Source organism: Mus caroli, chromosome X (genome assembly GCF_900094665.2).
Source record: "Mus caroli chromosome X, CAROLI_EIJ_v1.1, whole genome shotgun sequence".
Classification (NCBI taxonomy): Eukaryota; Metazoa; Chordata; class Mammalia; order Rodentia; family Muridae; genus Mus; species Mus caroli.
The window spans coordinates 129,426,316-129,447,824 of record NC_034589.1 but is presented as its reverse complement, the minus strand read 5'-3'; the positions used below and the strand labels follow the sequence as shown (position 1 = coordinate 129,447,824).

General features: G+C 43.0%; 1 long non-coding RNA gene and 1 pseudogene across 1 annotated transcript in view; both read right to left on the bottom strand.

Moving 5' to 3' along the window:
* Positions 1-342: 342 nt before the first annotated feature.
* LOC110286991 lies at positions 343-2,705 on the bottom strand (annotated as a pseudogene).
* Positions 2,706-3,518: 813 nt separating this feature from the next.
* LOC110286192 overlaps positions 3,519-21,509 on the bottom strand; it is a 19,202-nt gene continuing 1,211 nt past the window's right edge. Inside the window, exons 2-5 of the long non-coding RNA XR_002377125.1 lie at positions 21,227-21,297; positions 8,028-8,193; positions 5,775-5,852; positions 3,519-4,312 (exon numbers count right to left, since the gene is read on the bottom strand). This is a non-coding gene — a long non-coding RNA (uncharacterized LOC110286192). The remainder of the gene's footprint in view (positions 4,313-5,774; positions 5,853-8,027; positions 8,194-21,226; positions 21,298-21,509) is intronic.

Here is a 21,509-nt window from a genome sequence, read left to right as displayed (position 1 = left end):
TGACCAAATAAATTAAAATGTTTTAAAGCCCTGAGAGTTTTAGGACATTTTGTTGCTGTTTTGTTTTTTGTTTTGTTTTTAGGAAACGGGACTCTCAGTGAGCAGCTTATAGGTTTGGCAAACCATGTTTCCTATACTGGGGTCTCATATAGGCCTGCAGCTCAAAATCCAAGTCTAACATCTGGGACGGAAGGCATTCTGGAAAATGGAGGATCTAATAAAACCAAAGACGTCTCATGTTCGATGCTGGCTGTCACAGAAGGGCTGAGCATCTGTTGGCCTGAGTGTAGCTGGTCTCGTGTGAATCCAACTTGGTACACAATCGCTAAGCAATACAACAGGTCAAGCAAAGTACATGGTGCGCAGTGTGTCCTAGTGGACCTGGACCGCCTTGGCCAGCGCTTGGTGATCTCGCCCGTTGCTCTGCCCAGAGGTATGGCTTCCTTCAGCGCTGTCACGTTCTTTATCCACCAGATGGTACCTGGCTCGGAAGGCCACCAGGTGAGCATAGTAAGCTGGTGCGGGTATTGACAGAGCATGTGCAGCGCACGTATGAGTTACACAGCTGATAGGGCAAAATCTGCAGCTCATCAGAAGAAAAATGATTGTCATCCCAAAGCATGTGGTAATGGAAGGACAGCTTGTCCCCTGGATGCCAGCGTGACTGCACAGGTAGAAGTCAAACTCAGTGGGGTGGATGATCTTTGTGTCCACGGTTGTGCCTGCGGGAATGTTCCCACTCCAACCAGCTCGGTTTTTTTTGTCTGTGCAGAAGAGGCGTGTGTGGTGCCGCTTCTGCACCACGATGAATGTGATCCCTGGCTGATAGTCCTTCTCCAGCTTGATGCAGGCCTCTCTGATGGCCAGGAGCTCGTGGTGGAGAACCTGCTGGAACTGGCCCTCTGAGACACCGTCTCGATAGAAGATGATGCGGGTGGGCTTGAAGCGGGTAGATTTGTAGAACTGAATGAGCAGCTCTCATACCATGGCAGCCAGGTCCTGGATGATGTCTTGTCGGTGCTGCTGCACACACACAGTGACACAGTAGTGGTTGGGGTGTGCATCCATGCTGCCCACGACGGCAGCAATCGAAGGTTTCTTTCCATCCCCAGCTGGTGGGTGGGTGGGTGACATCGGCTCCCAGAAAGATGACAGGTTGCTGGAACACTGGAGGCCTGCCCTGTGGCAGTAGGATGTTGTTGACGCCTCCCAGTTTGACATTGATCTTTAAGCAGAGATTGTATAGGGTCTGTGGTGTGGTCCTCTGCACATTCTTCCATTCTACATTCCCAGCACTGTGTCTCCCACGCACTTGACTTCCACATACACAGGAATTTGGCCAGGCAGGATGACCACCACCAGCTGGAGGCCAGCGTATGTGTTCTTCAGGTATCAGAACATGGGCTCCACACTGTCTGCACCGTGTGCGTATTTACAGAAGCAGGGCTGACCCTGGATCAGCATCCCAGCATCTCTTGAGATCTTCCTCAGTTGCTCTGTGAAGGACTTGAGATGGACTTCTGTACACTGGCGCTGGGGTGCGAAGCAGGCGATGGCCCACACCTTGATCTCGATGTCCACGTGGAACTGCTTGTTTCTCATGTCCCACACACCCTGGACAAACACATGGGTCTGTATTGAAACTTTCACTTCGCATCAGTTTGCTGATCTCCTCTTGGCCATCAGGTGCTGACCTGGCAGTTGCTCTGATCATGGTTGAGGTCTGATTGTTAATTTTTTTATACATCTCTGTCCAGTAACTATGTTACAGAGCTCCAAAGGAAGGTAGGTGTGTTTCTGCTGCTGTATGACTTGGAAACACGGGAGGTGGGGGTAGTGCAGAACCAGCTTGTGTCTATCCTTGAAGTACTGGGCCACTGTACACTCCACTGTCTGCCCACTCCCCTGCTGCAGTAGGAACATTTGGTGACTGGCAGGCCGCCGGGTCACATTGCAGACACGGTACTTCCTCTTCATCTGACCACAGTGCGTTATCTCCACCTTTAGACCTTTGATTTCTTTGGTAAACTTTACCCTTTGGGAATCTGTCAGAGGTTTTTGTTGTTCAATACTTTTAAAATCCAAAACTTCACAAACAAACTCAATCACTGGCTGTGCCTTGTAAAACGCTGTTGCCGATACATCAACATTCAGCATCATTTTCCAAAGAGAAGGTCAGACAGACTGATGGAAGCCAAACCATACTTCTCTGACCCCACCCAGAGGGTTGGAACAGCCTTCAGATGCAGTGAAGGAGGAACGGCCAACAGGGATGTACCTCATGGATGGCAAGTGCCTCATGACAACGTCCAGGGCCTGGATCGTCTCTGGCAGTGTCTCTGGACACTGGGCAGCCGCCCCAAAAGTGCATCATGTAATGCCTGCAGCCTCACACATGACACCCACTTGATGGATACCTTAAAGATGCGATCTTTGCCTTCTCCCGGCAGCGTGACCTCCAGTTCCACCTTGTCCCTGACGATCGGCAGGGGCATTGCTGTGTACAGATTCTTTCTTCCATCAAACACTGGCTTCCGGTCCCTGAAGATCTGGGGTTTAAAGTGCTGTACCATGTGCTCCACTATTTCCCTGTTCACTCTCCGAGGGCATTTCTCAGGTTTGATGTCCAATTCATCGTGATAGATGTCAATTTTGGGGATGTCCATTTCAAAGAAACTGGCCTGTAGTTTGATTGTTCTCCCAGTGGTGCCGAAGTCCAGCCGAGGTGGAAGTTTGAAGGCATATCCTGGGATGGGTGATGTTGTTGGAGCAGGAGAAGCAAGAACAGGGCTGGCTCCCGAGTACGTGGTGGTGTTGCCAAGGGCCGGCCGCACGCTCCACGGGCCCATGGGCTCCACGCCGCAAGCCGCCCCAGCACGGCCGCCTCGCAGAACAGGTTTACCCGATGTGGCCGGGGCTCAGACTTTTATTGATGTGCCAAATAACTAAGAAAAATAGTAAAAGGAAGGATTTATTTTGGTGATGGAGTTTCAGAGTCCTTAGCTGGCTGGCTGGATCAGTTGGTTTTGGGTCTATACTAAGGCAAGAGCATTATGGTAAAAGAGTTTGCTGTAGCATAGCTGCTCCTCTCATGACAGCCAGGAAGAACAAAGGATTTCTCCCATGTTAGTGGGCTTCTTCCTTCTTCCTTTTTATTCTATACAGACCCCCAGCCTATTGAGTGGGTTTTTCTACACTGAGCTCAGGTCTTCCTTCCCTCCTTAGTTAGTCCTCTCTGGAAATATTCTTCCAGGCAATCCCAGGAATATTCTTTATTGATATTCTAGGTATTTTTCAATAGAGAAATCTTAGGCAAGAATGTCTTTTTTTTTTTTAAGATTTATTTATTTATTATATGTAAGTACACTGTAGCTGTCTTCAGACACTCCAGAAGAGGGAGTCAGATCTCGTTACGGATGGTTGTGAGCCACCATGTGGTTGCTGGATTTGAACTCTGGACCTTCAGAAGAGCAGTCGGGTGCTCTTACCCACTGAGCCATCTCACCAGCCCAAGAATGTCTTAAAGAAGGGTTCACTTGGACTTACAATTTTAGGAATTATACATTCTTCCATGGCAGAGAGGTAAGGCAGTAATGGTGTGAACTGGCTGTTTGCATTGCCTCTGCAGTGAGGAAGCAGGTGATATATAATGGAACCAGGCTTTTGAACAGCAAAGTTCACCCCACATTGAGGCACTTGTTTCATCAAGGCTCTGTGTAAGACACATTTGACAAGGTTCCAAACTTCTACCACCAACTAAAAACCAAGTATTTCAACATACAAGCTTATGGAGGTCAGTTCACATTCATACCACAATAGAGCCTAATGTGGTAACTTATTGAAAATAAGGCATTGCTGAATATCATTTTAACACATCTATATAATACATACATTCAAATAACATAAACAAATATTCAATCTAAATATTTGTACATATAGGTAAATAAACTATGCAGAGGAACACTTATACCCATATCCTTGGATTCTTTGTTTGTTCGTTTGTTTTTAACCACTGCATACCTTTTAAAGTACAGCACATACAGTTGGCAAGAAGGTAGGAAAAATGAGGGATAAAGGTAGATAGAAGAAAGTGGCTCATAGAAAGGCAGATGTTAGAACATCACAGGCAACTGAGCAGTCTCTTGAGGCTAAGTGGCCTCTGCTCCCCATAGGAAGCAGCCATAAAAGAGAATAGGAAGGCTCTCCTGTACACTTCTCTGTACTTCAGCCAATTCCTCATATTTCTCTCCAGAAAATACACTCGAAGTACCAGCAGGTCCCACATCTTTCCTTTTCTTCAAGAGTATTCATCCTGGAAAATTAAGAACAACACTGTAATTTGTAATAGAGATGCTAACATAATGGCTCTCTACAATATATATCTAGTAAAGGAAAATTCCAAGACTACAGAGTCAAACATTGTAATCTAGAGAGTTAAGAAACCAAGATGCAAAGCCTGGCATGGTGGTACATGTTTTTAATCCCTGTGCTCAGGATGCAGAGGCAGACAGATCTATGTGAACTGAAGGCCAGCCAGGCTTACAAGGTGAGATCTTATCCCATGAGAAAAAGGAGAAAAAGAAAGAAAGAAAGAAAGAAAGAAAGAAAGAAAGAAAGAAAGAAAGAAAGAAAGAAAGAAAACAAGAAAGAGAAAGAGAGAGAGAGAGAGAGAGAGAGAGAGAGAGGGAGGGAGGGAAGGAAGAGAAAGAAAGGAAGGAAGGAAGGAAGGAAGGAAGGAAGGAAGGNAAGAGAGAGAGAGAGAGAGAGAGAGAGAGAGAGGGAGGGAGGGAAGGAAGAGAAAGAAAGGAAGGAAGGAAGGAAGGAAGGAAGGAAGGAAGGAAGGGAGAGAGAAGAAAGAAAGAAAGAAAGAAAGAAAGAAAGAAAGAAAGAAAGAAAGAAAGAAAGTAAAAGGAGGGAGAGAAGGAGGGAGGGATGGAGAAAAGGACAGAGGGAGGGGAGGAGGGAAGCCTAGGCTTCAACTTTATTTCTAGCCAGATATAAGAGTCTTCACCTTTTAGGATCATATTCTTACTTTTAATATAGTTGAGGTAATGCCAGACCAAGTTTCATTGTTACCATTTTATGAACAATTGCTCCATCTGTTTAGTCAGGGTTCTCCAAAGAAACAGAGCTTACATAATTATTATACTCATATTTAATACATATATAGTTTACATATTAAAAGGGGATTTATTAGAGAGGCTTACAGGCTGTGATTTGGCTAGTCTAATAATGACTGTCTCCCCAGTGGAAAGACCAAGAAGCCAACAGTTGCTCAATTCATGAGACTGGATGTCGCAGCAGTCCTAATCCAGTGCTAGATGCCAAGGAATTCTGAGATTGCTTCTGGTCTGAGTCTATGTTGGAATGCTGAAGAAGTAGGATCTGACACAAGCAAAGGAAAGCCTCAGCAACAGGACACATGAACTTGCCAGTGAGAGTAAGGGTGGGCAAGCATGCAAAAAGCAAATGTTTCCTTCTTCCATGTCCCTTTTTTTTTTTTTTTTGTGGGCAGTCACCAGAAGGCGTGGCACAGATTTAGGGTGGGTCTTCTCCAAATGATCCTATCAAGAAAATCCTTCACAGGTGTGCCCAGCTCCTTGGACTTTAGTAGATTCCAGATGTAGTCAAGTTAATGAGCAAGATTAGCCATCACACAGTCCTAGCTGCACATTAGGGTTACCCTCACAATAACTTCTAAAACTTAACTTTCTTTGCAATACAACTTGGTTTCTTCTTCTATATTTGGTCATTTATTTATATATTAGACTTACATATTGTTTGATATCATCTTTCCCAGCTAAATTGAATTACTGGATCCAACTTTCAGCTTTTTCCCATAACTTCCAGGCCTACACAGAAAAAGGTGGTGCTTATTTTCAAACCAATGCCAGCTAGACCACTGTCTAAAGATTCGAGGTACGTGAAGCGCAGCTCCTGTAACTTAATCAGAGTACTGCAGAGAAACCGTAGAGCCACCTCCGTCTGAATCAGAGTTGCCCAACTACTAATTAGCTGAGTTTCAGCTGCCCTCCAAACCTGTAAGAACAAATGTGGGGCAGTGAGCTGTGCATAGGCAGCCTGGTCCCCTGTCGAGCTCAAGCTTTGACTTATCACCTGCAAAGGACAGGTGTTCGGCCATGACCCTTGGGCCCCAGGCCCGGAACCCTGGCTCCTGTCGCAGCTACAGTCTCCCATAGCCTCCTGCAGAGAGATGTGTGGCCATCAGTTACCTAGGGAAACACCCCCAAGCTCCTGGTATTCTGTCTGGACTCCACCACCACAATTACCTGGCAACAGCCAGGTAGACCTGGCCCACTACCCCCTTTCCTCCACGTGGCCATGGCCAGCCTCAACTTCCCTCTCTCTGCCTTTCTACAATAAATGCATTAAAACCATGGACTACCTCTTCTCATTGGGATCTGCTATGCTGGAACAATGGAGCAGGTTTTTCTCTAATAAGCAGTGCATCTCCTCTCTCGCTGGAGGCCTCTCAGCACTTCCAGACAGAGCTACCAGCCAACCCAAGCTGCTCGAGCAAGACTAGGACTCTCCTCCCCACAAGAACCTGCTAGAGCTCCCTCCTCCTTCCATTTTCCCTTCGGCCCTAAGGTAGAGCCCACCTGCAGGCCCTGACTCTGTCCTCAGCTCTTTTGAAACATTCAGTGGCATCTGTGGTTTCTGGGAGCCTGAGAACCTGTCATCCTTGGCCTCCATGCAGACCCAGGGACCCCAAGCCAATTCCAGCAGTTCTACAGGGACCTCGGACTGTGCTCCCCAGCCCCAGAGCAGGGTCCTGCTGGTGGTCATGGAGTGCACAGTCAAACTTCCTGTGTCCCGCCTTGCCCAGAGACCCTAGCCCTAGGCAGGATGCAAGACCCCATTTCTCTCTTATAGCCCTGGCTGTCCTGGAACTCACTTTGTAGACCAGGCTGGCCTCGAACTCAGAAATCCGCCTGCCTCTGCCTCCCGAGTGCTGGAATTAAAGGCGTGTGCCACCACGCCTGTCTTACAAGACCCCATTTCTAACCCACAAACAAGTACTTACAAAGCAATCAGTAATGTGTGGGCTTTGCTACATAGCACCATGGCAAGAGCCAACTGACAGTTCCTGCTTGAACATAGCTTGAACTGATAGTTCCCGCTTGCCTAGACACCATTTGGAACGAACAGATACTCATCTACTGTTTATTGGCTAAATTGAATGACTTGCTTTTAAAAAGAATGTAGTAACTGGTCCACTATGGGGCAGTGAACCGTGAGAGGAAGCCTGGTAAGGTCGATCTAGGGCTTGAAGCCCCGGAGACCCAGAAGAGAAGGTAGGAACTTCTCCTGCTCCCAATTCCAGGCCCCTGTCACATAGCCACAGTGCCCCATAGAGAGAATTGTGGCCCTCAGTTACTTAGGGAGAGTGCCCACAAGTCCCTCCTCATGTAGATATCTCAAGCCAAGCCAATAGGAAGCATCTGCTGTCAGACCCCAACCCACCCCCAAACTGTATATAAGATCCTATTCCGAAGGAATAAAGGTGTGTGAGAACTACTCTGATGTCTGATAGCATCCATCACAAAAGCTGTTACACTGCCTGGGAAGAGAACGTCCTCCTGAAGCTTTCACACCAAAAGCTCCCCTGCACTCTACTTTGACAGCCCACACTCCTGATAAATTAAATCAGAATCTTTGATGAGGTTCACCATTGATCTTATTTTCAAGCTCCACAGGTGAGTTGAAGACACTATCAAGGATGAGAACTTCTTGCCTTAGGGTTGGTTTTGTTTGTTTGTTTTTCTTTTGTATGGTTTTAGAGCTTTATTGTAGAAAGGCAGGGAGAAAGAGAGAACGTAGAAAGAGAGAGAGAGAGCCCGGCCAAGTGGAGAGAGGGGAAAAGGGAGAGAGAGAAGGAGGGCTAGAGAAGAGAGTAAGAAAGGTGAGAGCTTAAAGACTGGTCTTAGGGTTTTACTGTTGGGTACAGATACCATGACCAGTGAAAGTGTTATAAAGACAACATTTAATAAGGGCTGGCTTACAGGTTCAGAGATTCAGTCCATTATCATCAAGGTGGGAACATGGCAGCATCCAGGCAGGCACGGTGCAGGCAGAACTGAGAGTTCTACATTTTGTTCTGAAGGCAACCAGAACAGGCTGGCATCCTCAGGCAGGGAGGTGGAAACTCTCTTCCACAATGGGAGGAAGCTGGGCATAGGAGGAGACTTCTAAAGCCCCACCCCCACAGTGATACACTTCCTCTAACAAGGCCACACCTCCTAAGAGTGCCACTCCCTATGGGGCAGGCATATTCAAACCACCATGCTGATGTTCTAGGTTATGTGGGGGGTTCCTACATGTATCAAGGAAGCATACAGGTTTTAAAATCCAGTCGATATATTCAAGTCCAAATACTCCATTTACGAAACTGTATTATGTGATAACTGTGTCAGGAAACAATATATCTAAATAACTATAAAATTAATTTGTTGTGAGGATTAAATAAAATGACACTCAAAGCACATAGCATGGAGGCAGGGACAATATAAATGATAAACTTTAGAGAAGAATCTTGTGGTATTTATTATAACTTTGGCACAAAGAGGTTACATTCCATTAAAACTTACACATAAAAATTTTATTTTTAGGAAATGGAGTGTTTCCAGCACAGTGCTTTTCAGTCCTACATCATCAAGTCCTTTTCCAGCCTCTAGGTCTGTCTAATTCCTCCTTGAAACAGGATCAACCCTCAAATTACTGCAAAAACAGTGCATGCCTGTTGGTACATACATCATCTCCTACTTTCTTCCAGAGAAATCATGTTTTCAATTATTCTTATGGCTCTTAATTCTTTAATCCAGCCCTCTCTGAGATACTGGCTTACACATTTAAAGGCTTACTCAACATCTCATTTTCATGTTGAAAACTCTGTTTATACTTCCTTTACTTGCTATTGATTTCTTTTTCTTAGCATTTGTTCACTGACCTCTTACACTAAGATGAATCATAAACAGTCCTTGGAATAGTTAAGATTTCCATCCTTAAATTAAAAAAACAATTTATGTGTATAGGTGTTTTGCCTGAATATTATGTCAGTACATGCTTGTCTGGTGCCTGTGGGGTCTAGAAGTGTGCATCAGACACCCTGGAACTTAAATCACAGGTAGCTATAAGTTTCCACTAAGAACTGGGGATCAAACCCAGGTCCTCTAGAAGAGCAGACAGTGCTGTTATCCTCTGAGAAATCTCTTCAGCATATCACCCTTACTCCTTTTTTTTGGGGGGGGGCAACGTTTCTCTGTGTAGCCTTGGCTGTCCTTGTATTCACTTTGTAGACCAGGCTGGCCTTGAACTTAGACATCCACCTGCCTCTATTTTCTGAGTGCTAGGATTAAAGGTGCATTCCATACTGCCCAACACCATCCTTCAATTTTTAATCTTGATTGAAGATACCAGAGACAGGGGTACTGCTCCCCAAACACCTGAAGCTCTCTGGTTCCTGCTGCTTACAATGAAAGAATTCTGATTCAAAATGTATCCCAGAGATTGAATTAAAGTCTAGAAACCTTTGGGGAGTTATAGAGGGGGAACTTAAAGCTAGTTATTAATCTATACTAGACTAAAAGCTGTGGAATGACCAAAATTCTAGGATAGAGAATACTATATACTGCACCAGATCCCCAGGAGAGTATATGGAATCTTTGTGCAAAATACTAAAAGGTCCAAGAATACACATTGAACTACACTGAGCAGTTAAATTATAAAATGTCTTATACAAATTTTCACAGCAACAAAAATTGAGGGCAATTATATCATGAGAGTGAGTCTAGTTTAATCTAGATACTAAAACCACCAAGTATAAGGAGGTGCCATTACAGGCCCACCTCTCTTATGAACAAGAAAAGTACAAGGAAACTTTTTTTTTTTTTTTTTTTGGTTTTTTGAGACAGGGTTTCTCTGTGTAGCCCTTGCTGTCCTGGAACTCACTCTGTAGACCAGTCTGGCCTCAAACTCAGAAATCTGCCTGTCTCTGCCTCCCGATTGCTGGGATTAAAGGTGTGCGCCACCACGCCCGGCTCCAAGGAAACATTTTTAACAGCTGGCAATTTCCTTCTGTATTATTATTTGGAGGTCTTTCCCTCATCTCAGTCTCTGTCTCTCTCTGTCTCTCTCTCTCTCTCTGTCTCTCTTTGGAAAGTCAGTAATGTCAAAGAATGTTTTCCTGAAGCAGACACAGGTGAAAGGATGTTTTGCTAAAGCAAACACGTGAAAGGACACATGATATTAAAAAGGAATATAATCCAATAGATGGTGGATGATGCTGGAAATTATTGGCGTGCCTTAATGGTTATCATTTGTCATAACGTTATAGAAAGAAATGCACCGAAAAACTTCTGGTGGTGTTCTGGCAGCTTCTTGCCACTTCTGCAGACTTGGACCAATTGGCACAATGATGCCAGCTAATACATACTCACATGGAGTTTTGCTAAGATAGACTTATGTCATATTTTGCTGAGGCAAGACCTGTGGGAGGCAAGACCTTAGGGAGGACACATGATGCTTGGAGGGAATATAAATACGACTCAATGGGCACTGACTGTGGGCTTGCATAGCTAGCTTTGCAATGAATGTATTATTGGTCTCATGACTTCACTAATCTTCACTTTGCAGAGAACTTCTCCTGGTGTCCCTGCTGATCCTGGTCACTGCTGCTGACTTGTGCCAATTCAGCAAAAGCCTTGCTGTTTCTGCTGGGTCATGCTATCACTGCCATGCCATTCCTGTTTGCTGTCCTGACACTACTGAACTGGACTGCTGGTATATATCCTGACAAGGCAGATTGGATTTGCTCCAAAGAACTATTTCTAAACAGGTCCACTTCCCCCTATCCTAATAACCCTCCTTTTCCACTACCTCTGGTGGGTGGTGAGCGAGAAAGGAGGTTAAAGCTTTTAGGAACCCTTATTAAAAGTAGGTTTTGAAAAAATCAAAGCGTATAGCCCCGACTACCCTGCAACTCAGCATTAAGTCAAGGCTGGAATCCAATTCATCCACCTATGTCTGTCTTCTGAGTGCAAGGAAAAAAAGGCATGTGCAGCAGCTGGCAATCTGGATAGGACAGTTCTCATTTAGCATTCTAGATTATTTTTGCTAAATCCTAATAACAGAGTACATACAGAAATACATATATCGAATTAACTATGAAAATGAAAAGCACCTCCAGGTCTTTCCAAATAGTCCATAGAGAGGTACCTTTTCTACAGATTAAGAATCAGTGTTATAAGCAATCACATTTACAAACACAGGCACAGAATATGCTGAATAAAATAATAGTAATTCAACTATTGAAACTAAAAGGATTTAAACACATATATCCTCTTTGCTACAGGAAGTTTATTGGGCTTATCAAATAGGGCACAGATAATTACTGCAAAGCAATTGTAACTGACAAGTGCTGAGAATTATAGAGTTTGAAAGCCATTATGTGGACACCCTTCATAAAATGATGTTGAGAACAGTTACCAAATGATTAGTAAAGCCATTAAGTAAGAAGACAAAGAAAAACTTGACAACAGAGCAGCCACATCTCCAGTAGCTCAATCCATATGAGTTTATACTATAAGTGAGGTAGGTGGACATTATACAAAGAAAAGTCCTGAGCCTCAACAATAAACTCTTCTTTTTAAAAATAATAATAAAGAACATAAATCTCAAGACCATTTCCAGGCTATGTGATGCAGGAGCAATCAGCCAAAGCAAAACCACAGGACAACCTACAGGACAAATTCCAGACTTCCGCAAGGCCATGGCAAGGGATTGAAAGAAATGAGGCAGTGTTTGTTTTTACCTTTGAAAAGATTTAAAATGAGCAAGGGAGATAGAGAGATGTCTCTGTGGTTAAGAACACTGGCTGCTGCTCTTGCAGAAGATCCAGGTTTTATTCCCAGCACCCACTTGGTGCCTTACAACCATCCATAAATCCAGTTCCAGGAGGTCTAACACTCTCCTCTGGCCTCCTTGGACACTAAGCAAGCACCTGGTCCAGAGACATACATGTAGGCAAAACACTCATGCCCATAAGATAAAAATTGTAAATTAAAAAAAAGATTTAAAATGAATATAATGAAAGAGAAATAGAAGCAGGAAGGTGAACTGAAACTTCCATACTTATGAAAATGCTATAAGGAAACCTTTTGTTATGCCGGGCGTGGTGGAGCACGCCTTTAATCCCAGCACTCAGGAGGCAGAGGCAGGCGGATGGGTCTACAGAGTGAGTTCCAGGACAGCCAGGGCTATACAGAGAAATCCTGTCTCGAAAAACAAAAAAACAAAAAACAAAAAAGGAAACCTTTTGTTTTATATAATAATTAAAAAACAAAACAAGTCACAGCAATTTGTTTATAATCACTAATGCCATATTAAATGATCTATCCTAAATTCCTAGAGCACAGCAGGAATACACAGAGTATGTTATTCTGCCTTGGAATATATTTAGAATGTTCCAAAATAAAACGTTAGAATTTTCTATTTTAAAATAAATAAATAAAATAAAAAGATTAGATATAACCTAATATGAAAAACTGTCCTTGGTTGGATCCAGATTCCAACAAACTTCAACAGTAAGAGCATTTTGTGGGGGCTGTGGAGATGGCTCAGTGGGAAGCACACCAGCTGCACTAACACCAAGACCTGAGTTCAGATCCCATCATTCACAGAAAAGCCCGGTGCTATGGTGTTTATCTGTCACCCTAGCATTGGAGAACTTTGGGAAACAATCAGATTCTTGGGTTTCACTTGTCAGTCTAGTCCAAATGCAGTGATCGAGATTCAGGAAGACTCCCTGTCTCAAGAACATAAGGTGGAAACCTCTAGTCCCAAATGTACACATATACACATAGGAACACATACATACACTACAGAGAGAGAGAGACAGAGACAGAGACAGAGACAGAGAGAGAGAGAGAGAGAGAATTTAAAAGGCATTGACTGAGTACTAGTGTAGTAAAAGTTGAAAAGTAAAAAAGCTATTAAATAAAACTCCACATCATGCCAGGGTGAGTTGGTATTTGGGGGAGGGGATGCTCCCCCTTCTCAGAAGAGAAGAGGAGGGAGAAATGGGGGTAATATGTGAAGGAGAATAGGAAGGGCTGTGATCAGGATATAAACTGGATAAATAAATTAATGGAAAAATCAACATCAATTAATGTTTTTCAAAAATGCCACAAAGAAGTAAAACCTGAAGTCATTTACTTGATAAGGTAACTCACAGAAACCACATCAAACAAAATATTTAATGATGAAGTGTTAGAAATATTCTCCGTTATTCTCACTTAAGGAAGTAAATAAGGATGTATGATGTTTCTACAATCTTATAGTGGGTGTCCTGTTCAATACCTTAAGAAAAGTATTTTTTTAAAGAAGGTAATGGGATATTCCAAACCTTTTAATGAATGATCAGCCAGTTATGATGGTACATGCCTTTAATTCAAATGCAGCCTGGTCTATGTGGTGGATTCTAGGCCAGCCAGGGCTGCATAGGAAGACCCTGTCTCAAAAAATAAAAAATAAAAAAGAGATAGTAGGGGTGGTATGATCCCTATACTGAATGAAATTCTCAAAAAAATTTAAATGAAATGATATGATTTCTATACATGGAAGTGGGAATATGATGACTGTATGATGTGCTTTTACATGTGCATGGTGAGTCTGCACATTTATGTACAAATATATGCTAATGTGCAAACAAACTGAACTTGCACGATTTATTCTATTTCAGTGATGTACTTTTTAAATAACTAAATAATTTTACCTTGCATAAGGAAGAAACCAACAAGGCCAGGCTTAGTGAAATATGCCCATAATCCCAGCACTTGGGTGTCAGAGACAAAAGGGTCAAGATATCGAAACTAAAGGATCGTTCCAGTTTCCATCTGCGTCCAGAGCTGACCCTCTGCCACAGTGCTCCATACCCAAACCCCACCTGGAGAGAGCGGGTCTCCCAGGAGTGCTGACACACCTGAGAGCACAGGTGAGACCAGCACTTCTGCTCAAAGTCCTGGCCCAAGAGGGACCTTCCCAGAGCCCTCGGGACACAGGAACCAAAGAGCAGCCTGGGACAAGATCCTTCAGGTTTCCATCTGTGCCCTGAACTGACCCTTTGTCACAGGTCTCCATACCCAAATTCCTCCCAAAGAGAACTGGTCTCCCAGGAGTGTAGACACACAAGCTTACAGGAGGGACAAACCACGGTCACAGACAGCAAGACCAGCTAACACCAAAGATAATCAATCAGATGGCGAGAGGTAAGGGCAAGAACATAAGCAACAGAAACCAAGGTTACATGGCATTATCAGAACCGAGTTCTCCCACCACAGCAAGTCCTTGATACCCCAACGCACTGGAAAAGCAAGACTCTGATTTAAAATCACATTTCACGATGATGATGATACAGGACTTTAAGAAAAACATAAATAACTCCCTTAAAGAAATACAGGAGAACACAGGTAAACAGCTAGAAGCCCTTAAAGAGGAAACACAAAAATCCCTTAAAGAACTACAGGAAAAGGCAACCAAACAGGTGAAGGAAATGAATAAAACCATCCAAGATCTAAAAATGGAAATAGAAACAATAAAGAAATCACAAAGGGAAACAACCCCAGAGTTAGAAAACCTAGGAAAGAGATCAGGAGTCATAGATGCAAGCATCACCAACAGAATATAAGAGATAGAAGAGAGAATCAAAGTTGTAGAAGATACCATAAAAGAGATTGACAAAACTGTCAAAGAAAATTCAAAATGTAAAAAACTCCTAACCGAAAACATCCAGGAAATCCAGGACACAATAAGAAGACCAAACCTAAGAATAATAGGAATAGAAGAGAGTGAAGATTTACAACTTAAAGGGCCAGTAAATATCTTCAACAAAATTATATTAAAAAAATTTCCCTAACCTAAAGAAAGAGATGCCCATGAACATACAAAGCCTACAGAACTTCAAATAGATTAGGCCAGAAAAGGAATTTCTGCCGGTCACATAATAATCAAAACACCAAATGCACAGATCAAAGAAAGAATATTAAAAGCAGTAAGGGAAAAAGGTCAAGTGTGGACCTGGGTACCAGAGATTTTCCACGGAGATCTCTGTCTGGGCCTGGTTCGAGGGTTCTGGCGAAGGGAAGCGAGTGCAGGCAGGGAGATGAAGTCTCTGCCATGCCTTCCAGGTCTCTCAGTAACTCAGAGCTGCTCTGCACTGAGTCAGGTTGGCCTGGGCCTACAAGAAGCTGACTATCCAGTGAGGAGTGCAGCAGTGGCTCTTCAGGAGAGAAGATCTCTTCCCAAGCGTTACATATAGCTCTTGGAACAAAAGACTCAGACGATGGAGTAGTTCTCACGCACCTTTAATTCACTGGATAGGATTTATATAGTTTTGGGGGTGATTCAGGTTTCGACAGCAGGTACCTCTCATTGGCTTGGACTGAGAGTTTGGAGAAAACCTTATTTGCATGTGGGAAGGCTTGGTGCTATTCCTATGTGACTAATAGCCACACACCTCTCCTGTGGGGCCTGTTGGGGCGGTAACTTCAACAGGAGCCAGGGGCCCAGGAGACATGATCGAACACCTTCCATCCCAGGTAGGTGGCTATTATCATCCACTGGGTCCCACCAGGGTTCAAGACCTCAGCTCCACTGGAGACCAGGCTGTCTGTACTCTGCCCACTGCCCCACAGTCAAGTAACATATAAAGGCCAACCTATCAGAATTACACCAGACTTCTCACCAGAGACTATGAAAGCCAGATGATCCTGGACAGATGTTATACAGATCCTAAGAGAACACAAATGCCAACCTAAGCTACTTATACTCAGAAAACCTGTCAATTACTATAGATGGAGAAACCAAGATATTCCGGGACAAAACCAAATTTACACAATACCTTTCCACAAATCCAGTGCTACAAAGGATAATAGATGGAAAAACTCCAACACAAGGAAAAGGCAAGAAAGTAATATTCTTTTAACAAACCCAAAAGAAGATAGCCACACAAACATAATTCCACCTCTAACAACCAAAATAACAGGAAGGAACAATCACTATTCCTTAATATCTCTTAACATCACTGGACTCAATTCCCCAATAAAAGGACAGAGACTAACAGAGTGGATACTCCACAGAACCAAACAATCCTATTAAAAAACGAGAAACAGAGCTAAACAGAGAATTCTCAACTGAGGAAACTATAATGGCCGAGAAGCACCTAAAGAAATGTTTAACATCCTGAGTCATCAGGGAAATGCAAATCAAAACAACCCTGAGATTCCACCTCACACCAGTCAGAATGGTATCCATTCCTCTGTTGAGGGGCATCTGGATTCTTTCCAGCTTCTGGCTATTATAAAAAGGGCTGCTATGAACATAGTGGAGCATGTGTCCTTTTTACCGGTTGGAACATCTTCTGGATATATGCCCAGGAGAGGTATTGCGGGATCCTCCGGTAGTACTATGTCCAATTTTCTGAGGAACCGCCAGTCTGATTTCCAGAGTGGTTGTACAAGCTTGCAATCCCACCAACAATGGAGGAGTGTTCCTCTTTCTCCACATCCTCGCNANCATCTGNTGTCACCTGAATTTTTGATCTTAGCCATTCTGACTGGTGTGAGGTGGAATCTCAGGGTTGTTTTGATTTGCATTTCCCTGATGATTAAGGATGTTGAACATTTTTTCAGGTGTTTCTCTGCCATACGGTATTCCTCAGGTGAGAATTCTTTGTTCAGTTCTGAGTCCCATTTTTTAATGGGGTTATTTGAATTTCTGGAGTCCACCTTCTTGAGTTCTTTATATATATTGGATATTAGTCCCCTATCTGATTTAGGATCCTTTCCCAATCTGTTGTTGGCCTTTTTGTCTTATTGACAGTGTCTATTGCCTTACAGAAGCTTTGCAATTTTATGAGGTCCCATTTATGACCTCTTTTTACATTAACTGTTAATTTATATTAACTTTTTACATGAACAGTTATTACGTGTGTGTGTGTGTGTGTGTGTGTGTGTGTGTGTGTGTGTATTCCTGAATATTGCCTACTCAGTCTGTATAACGAATATTTACTGTGTAACCTGATGACTGGTATTCAATCCTTAGTAGCCAAGGTGGAAGGAGATAATTAGCTCCTAAAAGTTGTCTAGTGACTTGTACAGGCAAATTGTGGCACATACTCATGCACACACACACATACACATACACACTTTTACAATCATAAAAAACCTACAAATATAGAGAAAATGGATTATGTTACTTACCTAATCATAACTCTTAAATAGAAGCATTTCTAACTGTTCCTTTGATAGAGCAAAACTTCCTTATAGGAACCTACCACCCAGCTCTTAATCCCATTACTGTTACATGGCTACAGCACTGCTTATAATGCTCTAGTTCTATGAGACATCTTTCAGTTCTCCTAATCCACTATGCATCTAGTTTTGGGCCTGTATACAGGTTTATTTCCTTAAACTGAAACACATCTACTCATCCAGGATTCACCTCCATCACAATTCAGCCTTCAATTCACTTCTTCCTCTGTCTGAATTTCTTTTTTAATGTACTTTGTTTTATTAATATATAATGGGTTTCACTGTATTTTCATCTACACACACCTTCTCTCTATAACGGTTACTCCTATTATAAGCATCTAGACCAGTGGTTCTCAACCTTCCTAAAACTGTAACTTCTTAATTCAGTTCCTTATGTTGTGTTGAACCCCAATCATTACATTATTTTCATTGCTACTTCAAAACTATAATTTTGCTACTGCTAAGAATTGTAATGTAAATATCTGTGTTTTCTAAGGGTCTTAAGTGACCTCTGTGAAAGGATCATTTGAACCCCAAAGGGATCACCACCCAAAGGATTAGAACTGCTAATCTATAGAAATATTTTTTATACCTCATAGCTGTTATTATAGTTTGTAATTTTCTGTTTACAGTGCATCAGGACCTGTTGCTTTAATGTTTTAACATCATATTTTTAATATGAGTTCTTAAATGCTTTAACCTCCCTTCTAGCCCACCATCCACCAGAGGTAGTGGGGAAATAAAGGTTATTAGGATATGGCGAAAGTGGGCCTGTTTAGAAATAGTTCTTTGGAGCAAATCCCATCTACTTTGTCAGAAATCAGCAGTTGAGTTCACAGAAGTCAGTAGCAGCAGCTCTAGCCACTTGAAAACACTTCACAGATTTACCAGCAGTCCAGTTCAGTAGTGTCAGGATAGCAAACATGAATCAGGAGAGGTGGCACAACCTAGCAGAAATAGCCAGGCCTCTGCCAAATTGGTACAAGTCAGCGGGAACAACCAGAACCAGCAAGGACACCAGGAGAGTTCTTTGCCATTCCTCTCCTAACAAAGCAAAGATGCTAGACCAACAAAGCATTGCAAAGCTAGCTATGCAAGTCAGCAGTCACTGTCCATTGAGTCCTATTTATACTTCCTCCAAATATCACATGTCTTCCATGAGTCTTGCCTCACTACACGTCTTGCCTCAGCACATAAGTCTGTCTTAGCAAAACTCCATGCGAGCAAAATTCTATATCAGCTGACATCACTTTGACCATTGGCCCTTGTCTGTGGAAGTGACAAGAAGTCACCAGAACACTACCAGAAGTTTTTTGTTGTGTTTCTCTCTATGGAGTCACAAGAAACAGAGTTCACCAATGCCATGTAAGATGAACTAGCACATGTGTGTCATCATTAGTGAAGAATCTTTCATCACACTTCCTTTCACATGCTTGCTTTAGTAAAACATCCTTTCACCTGTGTTTGCTTCAGTGAAACATTCCTCCATGTGTCTGCCCCAGCAAAACACCATCCCCCATAACTGACTTTCCAAAGAAACCATAAAATTCCACTTCTAGGAACCTTCTATGTCTTGTTACATACTTGACAACTAGGAAGAGCTCAGCAAATCTTTGTCAGAATAAATGACTGTGCCTTCATTAGTCAAGGACCTTGCCTTTGACACTGGCTCCATTTTCCTTGCCATTCTCACCCTTGGCATTATTGGCTGTAGATGACTGACCTGAAATGCTAAACCTTACTGTCCTTACATCAATAATCTCTAACCATGGGCCACTTCACATGTCAGTCCTGGAAGTTTGTCTTCTTAGCCTCTAGAGCAGAGCAATACAGTAATAGCCAGATACTGGGGTTGGTTTCAGTGTCAACTTGCCACAAATTAGAATCATCTCAACAGGAAGCGTCACCTGAGGAAGTGTCCTGCCTGTCCTGATTGATGTGGGAGGCAAATTCAGGTTGCAGTCCAACAAAAAGAGTACGGAAGAGGGAACATATCTGTCTTCCTCTGTCTTGGCCTATCCTCTTGCAACCAAATTAGTTTATCCTGCTGCTGCTGCAGCTCATTTCCTCCATAATAGAGCCAGAATTTCCAGGTGTGCCAGATAGTTTTATATCAACTTGACATACTAAAGTTAGCTGAAAGGAGTGAACATCACCTGAGAAAATATATCTGTAAGATCGGGCTGTAGGCAGGCCTGTGGGACATTTTTCCTGATTGAGAGTTGATATGGGAGGACTCAGTTCATGGTGGGCTATGCCACTGCTTAGTTAATGATCATGGATGCTATTAAGAAAGCAACTGGGCAAGCCAGTAGGCAGCACTCCTCTATGGCCTCTGTACCAGCTCCTACATCCAGGTTCATGCCCTGACCACCTTTGACGATGAACTGTGATGTGGAAGTGTAAGCAAAATAAACCCTGTCTAAGTTAGGATTTTACTTCTGTGAAGAGACACCATGACCAAGGAAACTCTTATGAAGAACAACATTTAATTGGGGCTGGCTTACAGGTTCAGAGGTCCAGTCCATTATCATCAAGGCGGGAGTATGGCAGCATCCAGGCAGACATGGGGTGGAGGAGCTGAGAGTTCTATATCTTCATCTGAAGGCCACTAGCAGAATACTGCCTTCCAGCTAGGAGGAGGATCTCATTGCCCACCCCCACAGTGACACACTTCCTCCAACAAAGCCTCACATACTCCAACAAGGCCACACCTGCAAATAGTGCCACTCTCTGGGCCAAGCATATTCAAACCACCACAAACCCTTTCCTTCTCATGTTGATTTCCGTTCTGTTGATTCATCACTAGTAATCCTAAGATTCTTTTGTAGACTAAGGACCAGTGGATCTCCCAAAACATTCCAGGTTTTTGATCCCTGAAGGACTGAGAACTGAAGCTGTCAGCACTCTGAATAAGAGACAACTACTATGTGGACAACTCAAACTTCTGAGACACTAGCATCAAGGACAGAGCAACTACCATGTTCTCAGCCTCTTGGGTGATGCAGCTGTTGTTGCTGTTTTAGCATAAGCTAACTTAACAAATTAATATATGTATATATTCATATTCATCCCACTGGTAATATGTATATACCCATAGTCATTCCATTGGTCCTGTTCCTCTAAAGAACACTGACTAATAATACTCTATCCTTACCATCTTTAAGCGGGGAGGGGATGATGTGGTTTCTCTTAAGGCAAAGTTTTGCTATATAGCTATGGCTGGCCAAAAACTTACTCTCCTGCCTCAGCCTCCTGAGTGCTGGGACTACAGGCAAGTGTCCAAGAATATAGCACTAGTTTTGCTCCTTTTCTGTGAATGTTCAGTCATGTTTACCTTCTTTTTTTCTGAGACAGGGTCCGTTTATGTAGCTCTGGCTATCTTAGGACTCTCCTCATGTAGAATAGGCTGGCTTGGAACTCAGAGGTTCTCCTTCCTCTGCCTTCTAAGTGCTGGGATTGGAGGTGCGTTCCATCATACCTGGCCTTATATTTACCAATTTTAATCTAGCACTTATGGTCTAGCTACTCAAGGTCACTCAAACTATATGTATCACTACTACTACTCCCAAACCCCATATGAAACATATGGCGCTCTTACACCCTTCATCAAATAAGGAAAGGGATTATTTGAGAAGATCTCATTGTATAGTCTAGGCTGGCCTCAAAAATCATTATCCTACTGCCTCAGCCTCCTTTAGTGCTGTACCACAGGCATGTACCACCACATCTGGCAAAGAGATTGGATTGTGGAGTACCTTGTACAAGATCACACAAGTGAGAGATTGGTAGAACGGGTTATTACCAAGGGACAAAGGCTTGAAGGTCAAAGCAGTAATCTAGATGAGTTTATGGTAGACCTGAACACTGTGATCCAAAAATAAAGTCCGACTTACTTCCAGTGTACGTACGACAACATCACAAGATGGACCCAGTGAGCTATGGATGAGGGTAGCACATGATGTGCCTAAAAGAAACCAAAAAAAAAAAATCAGCTTAATATCTTCTATCCAGAATAAAAATGGTTAATAGCCTTAGACATGTGTGTGTATACATATATGTCACTCACACACACACACACACACACACACACACACACACAGAGAGAGAGAGAGAGAGAGAGAGAGAGAGAGAGAGAGAGAGAGATGCAAGGTTGGGCCTACATGGAGAGCATGAGAA